At 41.8% G+C, this 13,034-nt stretch overlaps 1 protein-coding gene across 1 annotated transcript in view; it reads left to right on the forward strand.

Annotated features, from left to right (window-relative positions):
• RPL9 (ribosomal protein L9) overlaps window positions 1-1,415 on the forward strand; it is a 13,094-nt gene extending 11,679 nt beyond the window's left edge. The window contains exon 8 of the mRNA XM_075567811.1: window positions 1,355-1,415. The gene's annotated coding sequence lies outside the window, so the exon portion shown is untranslated. The remainder of the gene's footprint in view (window positions 1-1,354) is intronic.
• Window positions 1,416-13,034: the final 11,619 nt, after the last annotated feature.

A 13,034-nucleotide genomic window follows, 5' to 3' on the forward strand; every position in this document is an offset into this window, starting at 1 on the left:
GCTTTGGAATTCTCCTCTTAACACAATTTATTTCAGGGCTCTTCAGCCAGTTCTCCAAAGGGGCCAGATCAGAAAAAACATTACGAGTAGAAGGGCCACAATCTTCTAATGAAATTTGGAAACCTTTAAAAACTTAAACTACAAATTCAACATTTTGCAAGCATTTACAACATCTGTACTATTTATTTACATTACCTTAACTTACAAGTCAGTTTGTGTGAAATTGTACTTTGCTCCTGCTAATTTCATGCTAGTTGCTTGGGCAGATTAGTCCTGATGCCGCATGAAGGGCCCTTCACATGCTGCTTTGGTCCTGTAGTCCGCTAGTTGAAGAGCCCTGGTTTGTAAGGTCTTTACCAATTGTAGGACTCATTAAAAAGACCATCCTTAAAGATGGATGTCCTGCATATTGATGTGATAAATCTGTAGGGAGGGCCGGCAGGGATCTCAGGAGGCATACTGGAGCACCTCCGCTAGAAAATGGTGTCCATTAATGAATGCCTGGTATTAGAATCTGGCTAGAAGCTGGTCAGTTACCACTGAATCTGCATTTTTTAGCTAGACTTTGTCCATTTAGACTCCCTAGTGTCCTGACGATTTTCTATACCCATTTTCAGTGGTTGACAAATCACCACAAAAACTACTCGCCACCTAGTACCAAACGTGTGCTGCTTGGGCCAATATTTACTCGCCCGGGGGTTAAATCCACTCGCCCAAGGCGAGCAAATGTATAGGTTTGTCGAACACTGCCCATTTTGATGTACTTGGGCTTACTCCCATAGTTAGCCTGGTGGCTGTCTGTTCCTTTCATCTTTGCATTTTTTGGAGGTTAGGATAAAGGGAGAGAAGGTCCTGTGGTGTCACAGATCGTAGGGAACAGGCCAGAAGAAGGGGTTTCTCCCTGAAATGTTGCCCCCTTTTATTTGTACAACCTCCATTTTTTGCCTTCCACCACCCTCTCCTCTCTTCCCTAGTTTCCCTTATCCTCCTTTGTACCCTTTCCCAATAGGTGTCATTTAGCACCTGGAGTAATTACCTACTTGCAATTACTCCCACATCTTCCATTTGTATATCCAAATGTGATATATTTTCATATTAAATTTCCATATTGTTTTGCTTAGCAGACTGTTCTATCATTGAGTGCTGGGAACTACTTTTTTTGTTAATAAATTAAATGGTTTAATAAATAATGCAGGAGAGAAGGGGTTTAAAATTGAAGGCAATCTTTTGTAGAAAGGTCATTGGAAAGATGCTTTTTTATTTTTTTTACACCCCGCAATATTTGATTTCTGAACATCATAGCAGAATGATGGAATAATGTCATTTTAACTTGTTTTTTTTCCCCTCTTCCCAGCTTATGCGTTCAGAAATCTGCATCCTGTGCTGCTTCCACCAATAAAGTCCCATTGGCTAAACTCTTGACTACTGTACTTTTGTCAGTTACTTTTTTCTCAGACTTGACTTGACCTTTAATAACTTGTTAGTATTAACACAAACCTTGCATATATTTGAAATATAACAAGTTAATTAAGCATGCTAACATTAAGGATAGTTGAAATGAGCAGTAATTAAAGTAAATCAAATGAACACACATTGCTTAAGTAGAATAAGACCTTTTTGAATTTGTGGTTTTACTTAATTTTCCTAAGTAATTAGTGATGTGACAGGTGTCAAGAGTGAACTGTAAAGTTTCAGCCATGAGTACTTACAGCATTGTAATAAACCTGAGTTGTTAATGGGAAACAAAAATAAGGCCATGGAAATGCCATATTGGTAGTACATTTATGTTCAGGATAAACACTGCATTTGTTTGAAAATGCATTGGTGAATCTTCCTGCTAGTGCCTGCCAAATGGGGCTGTGTAGTAGATTGTAAAGAATTGGTTGAATATGAAAGCTTATGGTTAGGATTGTACTAAAATGTAATCTAGCTGAAATAAAAAAAAGTTTTATAAAGCAAATCAAATGCCGCTTGCCTTGGCCACCAAACCAATTATTTTCTTTGATATGATCGTTATCCTGGAGGAAGATTGTGAGCAAGCAAAAGGTGAGTTAAAGCCTAAAAAGCAAGTTGTCATTTTCACAAACTAAATCTATGAATATTTCAATTACTTTGTATGTAAATCTCTCCCTTCTATTTCCATTGAAGTGCACCAGGTTTATCTAATTTGCTTTTTATAATGCATCATTATGGCTAGTTGCAAAAAAAAAAAAAAAATCCTGCGTGAGACCGCTTTCCAGCAGCAATCCTGCATTTCTTGTCTATTGGCATAGGATTTGAAGCAGGGCGTCTCTGGAGCTGAACAGTGTTGAGTTCTGCTCTGGGGAACCCCTGCGTCCCAAGATACTTGCGTAGGGGGTGCCGGTTGAAATGGGGGATTTAAATACTTACGTTTCTTGATATTAAAAACAGTCGGACGTCATTGCGTTTTTCTTCAATAGAAAACAAATATTCAAATTTTAAGTAGTTAAGATGTTTCATATTTTTTTGCAGTACTGCAGCCACTTATAATTTATTGTCACATGAGGTCATTATGGAGGGAGGCAAACAATACTTCTGAACATTACAGACCAGTGCAATCAACTTTTATAATATAATTCTTAATGCTTTCTATTTGTAAATCACATTTCTTAAGGACAAATCTTGATCTTAAACTAGAAAGGAGGGGGAAGGCACCAGAAATGGATAATGAACTACTCAGAATAGATTGGGATGGGGAAATAGCTAGGGGTTTATGGAGGTAGAATTGGAAGAAGGGGGAGTTTAGCAAATGGAGACAAATTAAATACAGATAATACTACAAAAGTCTAAACTAAATCCAATTGGAGTAGAAAGGCAGATGCAGGTAAGATAGCAATAGCACAGACCTCAAAAAAAAAATATTTAATGCAAGAAGCCTGACAGATAAAATGGGGGAGCTTGAATTAATAGCTACAAGGGAGCCGTATAATATCATAGGCATTAATGAAACTCATGACTGGGCAGTTCATTTAGAGAGTTATTCCCTTTTTGGAGTGATCAAGCAAATAAGGGGAATGTTTATATGTTAAACCGGATCTAAAGCCTATTCTAAGGGAAGATGTTTTATGGAGGGCATGATGAAAATGTAGAGACCTTGTGGATAGCAATAAGCAGTGGAGTTAAAAGTACAAAGAATGTTTGCTATAAACCACCAAATATCTGAAATTGAGGAATACTTTAGCAAATGGAGGAGGCGTTAAAAAAAATTGTGGGCCGAGCACGCGCATTTTAAGTGAAACTTCTTTGTCTTTTGTCACTGTTTTGTCACAAATTGTATGTGTGATGTTTTTAATAAGAACAAAAGAGCAGCTGAGCATACCAAGCCAAAAATGCAATATTAATACAAAAAGGTAATTTTATTGACTAGTTACAGTCACAAACTATCCGACGTTTCGATGATTAAACACTTTCAGGGATCCCTGAAGGTGTTTTGTCGCCAACGTTGCAGGGTTTGTGACTTGGTGTGCTCGGCTGCCCTTTTGTTCTATATGCAGTAACCCATACTAGGGTTTTTTTTCTGCCTGCAGCACCCGTATATATTTCCATTCTGTTGCTTCTGTCCCCATAAAAAAAAAAATCAAAACACCATTTCCGTGCCAAAATGCAAAAGTTTCACTTAGAATGTGTGTTTTAGCTATTTGCACTTATGTTTATAGTAACGTGAATTCCATGCGCGGTCGGTCTCCGTATCCTGCTGCTGGTGCCTTCTGCGCAGGTGCAGCCAGCCCCCTCCTCCCCCTGGTGGGTTTGCAGAGGTACGGTAGTGGCATGGGATGATTGTACTGGAGCAGCCATCCCCTCTCTCCACCCGGTGGAGGTGTGAGGACACAGGACTGCTCTCCCTGCCAAAGAGAAAATTTGGGGGGAGCCGGGGCACAGGACCAGTGGGTGGGTATGTGTGTCAGTCAGCCCCCACTCTCCCCCTGGTGGAGCTGCAGACATGGTGGCTGGATTTTGTGTGTTTCCTCCCCGATATCGCTGATGGCCTCTTCTGTCAGCAGTGATGTAATTTCCATCATGGAATTCTGATCAACACAAGGGATTTTTCCTAGCAAAACTAAGTGCTAGCAAAGAAGTTTCACTTCAACTGGGTCATGTTTCATAATGGGTGATTTTAATTATCCAGGCAAACTGGTGCGTTTAGGTTAGCATTACAATGAAAGGGAACTGTTTTTTTGGGGTGTACTAAACAAAAATTGCATGACCAAACCAGGAGAGGGGTATTGCTAGAGTTGGTAATGTAGGAGTAACCAGGATTCAGGATCAAGCATTAGCCAGGACACGTCAAATAAACTGGTGTTTATTTTGGCTGGGGCCAACAAACGCAGCACCATATTACCAACAGAGCTATACTCGCTCCAAACGGGATACAGGGGAATCCTAATTGATATAGGTGCCAAGCATCACCTGTGGGGTGTGGGAAACAGCGCTGGATGCAAATCACAGGCATGCAAGGTTAAATCTGCAACGGAATTGCAAGCAGCCTTAGTGTTGGGTGTCTGGCACAACCTCAAAGAGCAGCACCATGTAGTCCACCTACACGCCAGTCCCGGATTGATCTGTGGAACGGAGATTGGCAGCCCCCAGGTTCCTGTCTGCATAGGAAATCGTGGAGAATGGGTGGTGGCCAACCACTGTATGGGCTCACCTGTGTTGGCCAATCCGGCATGGGGGTATGATGGGGAGGCTGAGGTAAGGAGGGCAGGAATTACCGTACAAACCAGCAAATGAGAACTGCCTACTTGCCCATGTTCTCAATGCTGACTTTATCTCTTGTTGAGATAGGCGCCTTTGTCTGGGACAGACAATTACTCCCTGATAGGCTGCTGGACCATCCCCACTCTCCCTTTATCCCCAACCTCCATTTATTATTTTATTTATTTATTTATAAAATATTTTACCAGGAAGTAATACATTGAGAGTTACCTCTCGTTTTCAAGTATGTCCTGGGCACAGAGTAAAACAAATAATACATGGTTACAAGTACAGTTACATAAATGAACAGGGTATACATTATATACAAGACATTGCGTGCAGAGTTAAAGAAAATGTATATTATGACCGTATGAAACAGTTACAGACCAGATTAAAGTGTGAGACAGCCTTAGATTTGAAAGAACTTAAGCTGGTGGTGGATATGAGAGTCTCTGGTAGGTTGTTCCAGTTTTGGGGTGCACGGAAGGAGAAGGAGGAACGTCCAGATACTTTGTTGAGCCTTGGGACCATGAATAGTCTTTTGGAGTCTGATCTCAGGTGATAGGTGCTGTATGTGGTAGGGGTGAGGAGCTTGTTCAGGTAGCTGGGTAGCTTGACCAGAAAGTATTTGAGGGTGAGACAGGAAAGGTGAACTTTGCGCCTAGACTCTAGTGATGACCAATCTAGTTCTTTGAGCATTTCGCAGTGATGTGTGTTGTAGTTGCATTGGAGAACAAAACGACAAATTGAATTGTAGAGGGTGTCAAGTTTGCTAAGGTGGGTTTGAGGAGCCGAGCCATATACTATGTCTCCATAGTCAATAATTGGCATTAGCATCTGCTGTGCAATACGCTTTCTGACCAGGAGACTTAAGGAGGATTTGTTCCTGTAAAGTACCCCTAGTTTGGCATAGGTCTTGGTTGTAAGGGTATCAATGTGCATCCCAAATGTTAAGTGGGAGTCAAACCATAAGCCCAGGTATTTAAAACTAGTGACAGGTGTTAGGGTGGTGTTAGCGTTGGTTCTAATCAGGAGCTTTAAAACAGTAATCAGTGTTTAAAAACAGTTTGTTTTGGGAAATCCAGTTTTCGAGTCTCAAAGTCAGACTGAAGTATGTGTTGAAGGTCAGAGAGGCTATGACTGTGTGCATGTAGGATTGTGTCATCTGCATACATGTGTATTGAGGCTTCCTTACAAGCTGTGGGAAGATCATTAATGAACACTGAGCAGAGTAGGGGCCCCAGAACAGAGCCTTGCGGGACACCACAGGTGATATCCAGGGGGTTGGAGTTAGAGCCTGAGATGGACACATGTTGGGATCTTCCTGATAGGTAGGACTGAAACCAGTTTAAAGCATGTTTCCCTATTCCAATGTTGTGGAACCAGCTAAACCCAGGTCCCTGGGCGTGTAGACGGGATAAGGGTATTACCATCTTAGCACTCCCAGGAAACAAAGCGGTACACAGTTACAGTTGAACAACACTTTAAATAGAATAGGGTTTCATATACCTTATTGTATACATTTGTCCTGATGAGCCACACAAAAGGATTGATTTACAGGGAAATCCTGCAGTCTGGGAACATTTGTGAATCGTGATCCTAACAGTCTCATTTGAAATAAATAATCAAAAAACATGGATTCAACAAAGACTACATTTTAGAAAGGCAGATTTGAATAAACTGAGGAATAATGTAGAAGGAATAAATTGGGATGATGTTTTTTCAGGGAAACATATAGAAGATAAATGGGCAGTCTTTAAAACAGTGTTAGAAAAGCAGACTTATCATTGTATACCCTTGGGGAATAAGTATGAAAGAAACAAGTCTAAACCAATGTGGCTAAATAAACAGGTTGGGCAGGAAATGGACAAGAAGAGGAAGGCGTTTAGATTCTTTAAGTCAGTAGGGACGGAGACATCGTATCAGAATTATAAGGAATGTAACAAAAATTGCAAAAGGGCAATCAAATGAGCAAAAATGGATAATGAAAAAAGGATTGCAATAGAAAGTAAGATCAACCCTAAAAAGTTCTTTAAGTACCTTAACAAAAAACGAGAAAAGAAAATATAGGACCCTTCCAGTGTGAGATGGGTAGGCAGATTACAGGAGATAAGGGAAAAGCAGAGGTATTAAACAAATTATTTGCCTCTGTGTTTACCACGGAAGACTCAATTGCAATAATAGTGCCACTGGAGGAAGCCACAACCTCTGTATTAACAAACAATTGGTTAACAGGCATCAGTGCATAGGTGGCTTGATGGCCCAGATGGCTGGAATAGGTTATATGGCCACGGCCATTTTGCCGTGACCAAATGGCCACAGGTGCCTCGACAGACTCTTCACACAGCCGATCCATCGCTGGAATCCCTGCCGCTGGCCGCTTCTAAAATAAGCTTAATTACTGTTTAGAGTAGGGGTTAATTTAAGGGGTTTTAAGATAATTGGTTTTAGGGTAAGGCGCCTACGTTAGCGGTGATGTGTCCGGCAGCGTGGTGTGTCATTGCGAAGTACCGGCATCCACATGGTCGCGGCAAAATGGTCGTGGCCAAATGTCCTAGACTGCCGATGGCATGCACCCAGTAATATTAACAAACTATTAAATGTAATATTCAAGGACTCCATTACCACAGGCTCAATACCACAAGATTGGCGTAAAGAAAAACTGGTGCTTATATATAAAAAGGGAACTAGATCACAACTGGGGAATTACAGACCTGTAAGCCTGACATCAATAGTGGGGAAGCTACTTGAAGGTTTAATACGGGATAATATTCAGGAATACCTAATGGAAAACAAAATTATTAGTAATAGTCAGCATGGATGTATGAAGGACAGATCTTGCCAAACTAACCTTATTTGTTTCTTTGAGGAGGTAAGTAGGAATTTAGACTAGGGGATGGGGTCTACTTAGATTTTGCAAAGGCTTTTGATAGTGCCACACAAGGGGTTAGTGTACAAAATAAAGCAAAATATTTGCCCCTGGGTCGAAAACTGGTTGAAGGATAGACAACAGAGTTTTTGTAAATGGAGCATTTTCAGGTTGTGCTAAAGTCGTGACTGGAGTACTCAGGGATCGGTACTGGGACTCCTGCTTTTTAAGTTGCTTATTAATGAACAGAAGAAGGACAAGTGCACGACTCTCATAGTGTAGTAGGTTAAAAAAATGGTATCTATTTTGATCAATGTGAGTATCACACATACACACTAGCAGATCTTTAAAACTTTTCATGTAACACAATGACATGGGTTACCGCAACACCATCCACAGCTGGTCCTCACGAGCGGCGTAGATGTCTCGCACTACTAACCTCTGACCAGGCGACGGTTGTAGGGTAAGTAGTGGGACTTCCAAACTGAACTGCGGTCTCTTGCTCGCCAATGGGACCGCAACCAGTACAGCTGGAGTAGCACTCAGCAAGTGTTTTTTTCCATGAGAGGTGACTGATGACGTCACCGAAGCGTCACTAGAGTGACATTATGATGAGTCTGCAAAAGCCGTGGATGTCGCAATTGAGTGAACCCCTCTCGTTAAAAGTCCCTGATGAAGTAGTATCATACTATGAAACGCGTGGGAATGTTTATTCTGTGGTTTGTCATCTGTCACTGGACTGTCTTTCGACTTTTAACGAGTGCGGTTCACTTTATTGCAACATCCCCAGCTTTTGCTGACTTGTTATATGGTCGCTCTAGTGATGCTTTGTGACGTCGTCAGTCACCGCTCGTGGAGAAACACTCGCTGAGTGCTACGCTGGCCGTACCGGTTGTGGTCCCGTTGGAAAGCAAGAGACCGTGTGTTCACTGTATGTCCGATCCCTGAGGTACTGCACTCACAACTTAGCCCAACCTGAAAAAGTTCCATTTATGACAACCCTCTGTTGTCTGTCCTTCAACCAGTTTTCAATCCAGGTGCAAATATTTTTACCGAGTCCAATTTGCTTTATTTTGTACACCAACCTCTTGTGTGGAACCGTATCAAAAGCCTTTGCAAAATCTAAGTAGACAACATCAACTGCAATACCAAAAAAAGAGTAATAAGTGCGCAACCATATATAGTGCTAAAGTTGGTGTGAAATTGCACTAAAGTTATATAAATAATAACAAATAAACAAATTATACGTGAATTGGTATAGGAGCGTCTGCAGCTGAATAAGGGGTGGCTCGGCACCACCAGGAGCTAGAACAGGTAAAAACAAAAAGAAAACAGCGCACAACGCTCATAGTGAAGTATATCAAAGATACAAATGTATTAAATATCCAAGAATAGGTAATGTGCGTACATCAGGAAAATATTAAAATAGCATTTCATGGGTGAAGTAGCAAGGGCTTAGGGGACTAGGCAAACACTCAGTATAGGGGAGAAAAAGTAATATTCCAACGCGTTTCAAGGCTCTAGATGCCTCTTCATCAGGGAAAGTCCTTGCTACTTCACCCTGCTTCCCCTTGCGGATCCGTCATATTGATGTGACGCCCTCCAGTGACGTCACACGAGCACCGACAGAAGCCACAGAGACACACGTGGAGTCAGCTGCTGCAGTGGAGATGCACTGAGACTGATCGAGCTTGTCTCTGGGGGACTCTGAAACTTGGGACTTGACTGCTGACCTCACCGCACCCCACTTGTGGACTAGCCTTGTCACTGTGGTGACCTGTGAATTGTCCTTACCTGTGGAGCCAGGTGACTGATGATCCGTGACTGTCCAGATCTTCATGTCGGTGTGGAGTATGGGTAATTTGTCCCATGAAATACTGTTTTAATATTTCCCTGAGGTACGCACATTACCTATCCTTGGATATTTAATACATTTTTATCTTTGATATACTTCACTATGAGCATTGTGCGCTGTTTTCTTTTTTGTTTTTATCAACGGCATTACCCTGGTCTAAATTCCTACTTACCTCCTCAAAAAAATTAATAAGATTAGTTTGGCATGACCTATCCTTCATAAATCCATGCCGACTATTACTAATTATTTTTTTTCTATTAGTTATTCCTGAATATTATCCTGTATTAAACCTTCAAGTAGATTACCCACTATTGAGGTTAGGCTTGCAGGTCTGTAATTCCTCGGGTTGTGATCTAGCTCCCTTTTTAAATATAGGCACCACATCTGCTTTACGCCAATCGTGTGGTACTAAGCCTGTGAAAATGGAGTCCTTGAATACTAAATGTAATGGTTTGGCTATTACTGAACTTAACTCCTTAAGAACGCTTAACTCCTTAATGTTTTATATTGATTATTTTGGTATCGTTGGCAATATTAATCTATAGAACTATATATTGTGTAATTGTCACTATGTTTGCACATGAATTTTCTATACAATCTAGTATATCACGTTATGGTACAAAGTAATTTTACTTACTCTTGATTGTATATTGGTATCACTTTAAGAAACGATTCAATGACGTCACATAAGAAAACATTTGGTGCTAAGCGGTTTGCACTGCATTATGGGATATATGTATGTGTATAAACACTGACTTGTATTTTGCACTTTATGGACCCGATGAAGAGTTAACACTGGTCCCCAAAACGTCGTGCTATTTTTTGTCGAGTGTCCACCATTTCTTCACCCATCACCCACCAGGAGCACCCTTCTTTTATTTAATAGACCTATCACCACACTAGTGAAAAAAATAGTGGACATCTGCGCACCCAATTGTAATTAATAAGTGATTAAATGTTATATTATAGTAATGAACATGATAAAGTAATACATAAACCCTTCAACCGTGATGAAAAGTAATCAATAGATATCAATATAGTGATAACAAAGACAATCAACGAATAACCTTGTGATAATACTCTGAGAGTCTGCTGCTGTTTCAACCGAGATGGCTAAGCATCAGGTAGAATAGCCAAGGAGTCTGTCGTGCGCTTCAGTGCAATTACACAGGTCTGGAAGTATCAGACACTGGAGTAATGCGAGGGAGCTATGCAGGGCCACAGTGACAACCGGTGCAGGGGGATAGATATGATACTTCACCTGCTTCTCCGGTTTGGGACCCACTCTCCTCGCCCGCTCCTGCGTGCCACCGTCAGAAAGTATCAGGAAAATGGAGGATATTCGGCGCTACTGCGCATGTCTGAAGAAAGCTCCCGGATATCTCTTCAATAAACTTTATTGCATTATACACACACCAGGGCTACACCAGCGTCTCCCCCTCAACCCGTTTCACCCTTACACAGAGGGCTTCGTCTCCGAGACGAAGCCCTCTGTGTAAGGGTGAAACGGGTTGAGGGGGAGACGCTGGTGTAGCCCTGGTGTGTGTATAATGCAATAAAGTTTATTGAAGAGATATCCGGGAGCTTTCTTCAGACATGCGCAGTAGCGCCGAATATCCTCCATTTTCCTAAGCATCAGGTAGAACTAGTATGAAAAAGATCAAAGAGCGCACAACTCTCATAGTGTAATAAGTTCAATTATATTATGCAAATGTGAAAAGGTGGTGAGTGTCACACATACATCAGATCAATATAAGCATTACATGTATAGGCACATGTTACCACAACGGCGCTCTGCTGGTCTCATCCAACAGGCATCGCGATGGCCTGCTGCCAGGAAAAGGATGTGTTCAGCGTTACGCTCGATAACCGGGCGCTGCTATGTACTGGTGTGTTCTGATGTTCTCGCTCTGTGAGTCCAGATGGCTCCGCTTTGAGGCTGACGCTAGTTGTGGAAATAGTAGCTGGGGAGGCTTCTGCACAAGTTCGGTTGTATACCGGAACAAACCCCAGCTGTGTCTCGAAGCGGCTGTCACTGATGTCACTAGACCTTTGTCACTATTACGTGACTCTCAGGTTGTAGTCAGGTTGTAACCAACAGAAAAAAGTGACAGAGGTCACAACAGTCCCCTATTAGTTGCACTCAAGGAAATAATCAAAGTTAATAACATAAAGATATTAATATCCACAGTATGAACTTCAAAGTCCCAATAGATGTATAAACAGATACCTAAGGATACAATATCCACTAGAAGACTGATATGTCTGAAATAATAACGTATAGTCCAAATGCAAAGACCATATATGTCCACAGTTAAATGTCTGATAGCCCAAAATATGGCAATAACATCCACTGGTAAAATGCAAAAAATAAAAAACCTCCCATAGAATCATGTACAAATGTAGATGTATTCACACAATTGGTCTCCAATGACATCATGGCCATGACATCAGGAGTACATAAATATAATCTTAACTATGGGGAATCGAGGGCCCACGGTGGTGATGTCATTGGAGTGGCGACATCTAACCTTCACAACACGGCTCGTATTTTGGTGTTATTTTCTCTCAGACTTTATTTGGTCCTCCGTGACCGTTTACCTTCTATTGAAGAGAAGTCATTTGCTGTTTTAGATATTAAAGATAGAGACTGTACTCAGGCATTTTGACCTATACCATAACGGACACACTACTTGTCAACGAGAGATATATAGGGCCTCAGCCACATAGTAACAGGGACGTTCTGGAAGTGCCGTCACCCTCAGCAATGTGCTGCTGGAATTAGCCTGGACGAGAATCTCATACACTGTACCAACTACGCATGCACCACAAAGCACACCCACCCAGTGATGCGGGGCGCAGCCATGACGTCGCCCGGCTGGTTCGCCCTCATTGGCTGCATTGCCAGGGGGACGTGGCCAGCGCTCAGTCGTCAGTTCTGAAGACAATTTTCTTGTCTTCAGAAAATGTGGTCGTGCATTGAGGGGCGGTTATTGTTCCTGCAGCGCATGCCATAGCGCGCACTGCAGCATGTACTGGGGACCTAGCTTTATGTACCTGAGGAAGAGTAAACACTGGTCCCCAAAACGTAGTGCTATCTTTTGTCCAGTGAATTGCAATAAATGATCTAAGGATCTTTTGAAAGAAGATCTTTCTCGCCTTCTTTTCTACTACATGTGAATGTGCACGTGGGATTTTTATTTGTGTTTCTTGTCAAGGAAAGGATTAGGGAACCGCAAAGATTTTGAGCGCTCCAGGTGTCTTGAGTGTAAGTGTGAATGGGTAATTGTTAGGAATTCTTTTTCTTACAATTCTTTTAATGTGGGGCAGTGCATTGATGCCCCATGCATAGTGGTAGTAAAAATATGTGGCAAACCGAAGCACGTGACCTGATATAGTTTGTGCATCAGTCAGGGCCACAATGCCTGTCAGTTCAGCACAGGCCAGTCCTGAAATTAACTGTGTAGCTGTGGTGAGCTAAGAGAAAATCATTCTGCGTCTGTCTCAGCAACTTCCCCTGCAGCCCTCCTGGCAATGCATACTGATGCCCCTATTTCAGTAGTAAGAGGATGATGTGTATATTTTCGGGCTGCT

This window comes from Ascaphus truei, chromosome 1 (assembly GCF_040206685.1).
Source record: "Ascaphus truei isolate aAscTru1 chromosome 1, aAscTru1.hap1, whole genome shotgun sequence".
NCBI classification, from domain to species: domain Eukaryota; kingdom Metazoa; phylum Chordata; class Amphibia; order Anura; family Ascaphidae; genus Ascaphus; species Ascaphus truei.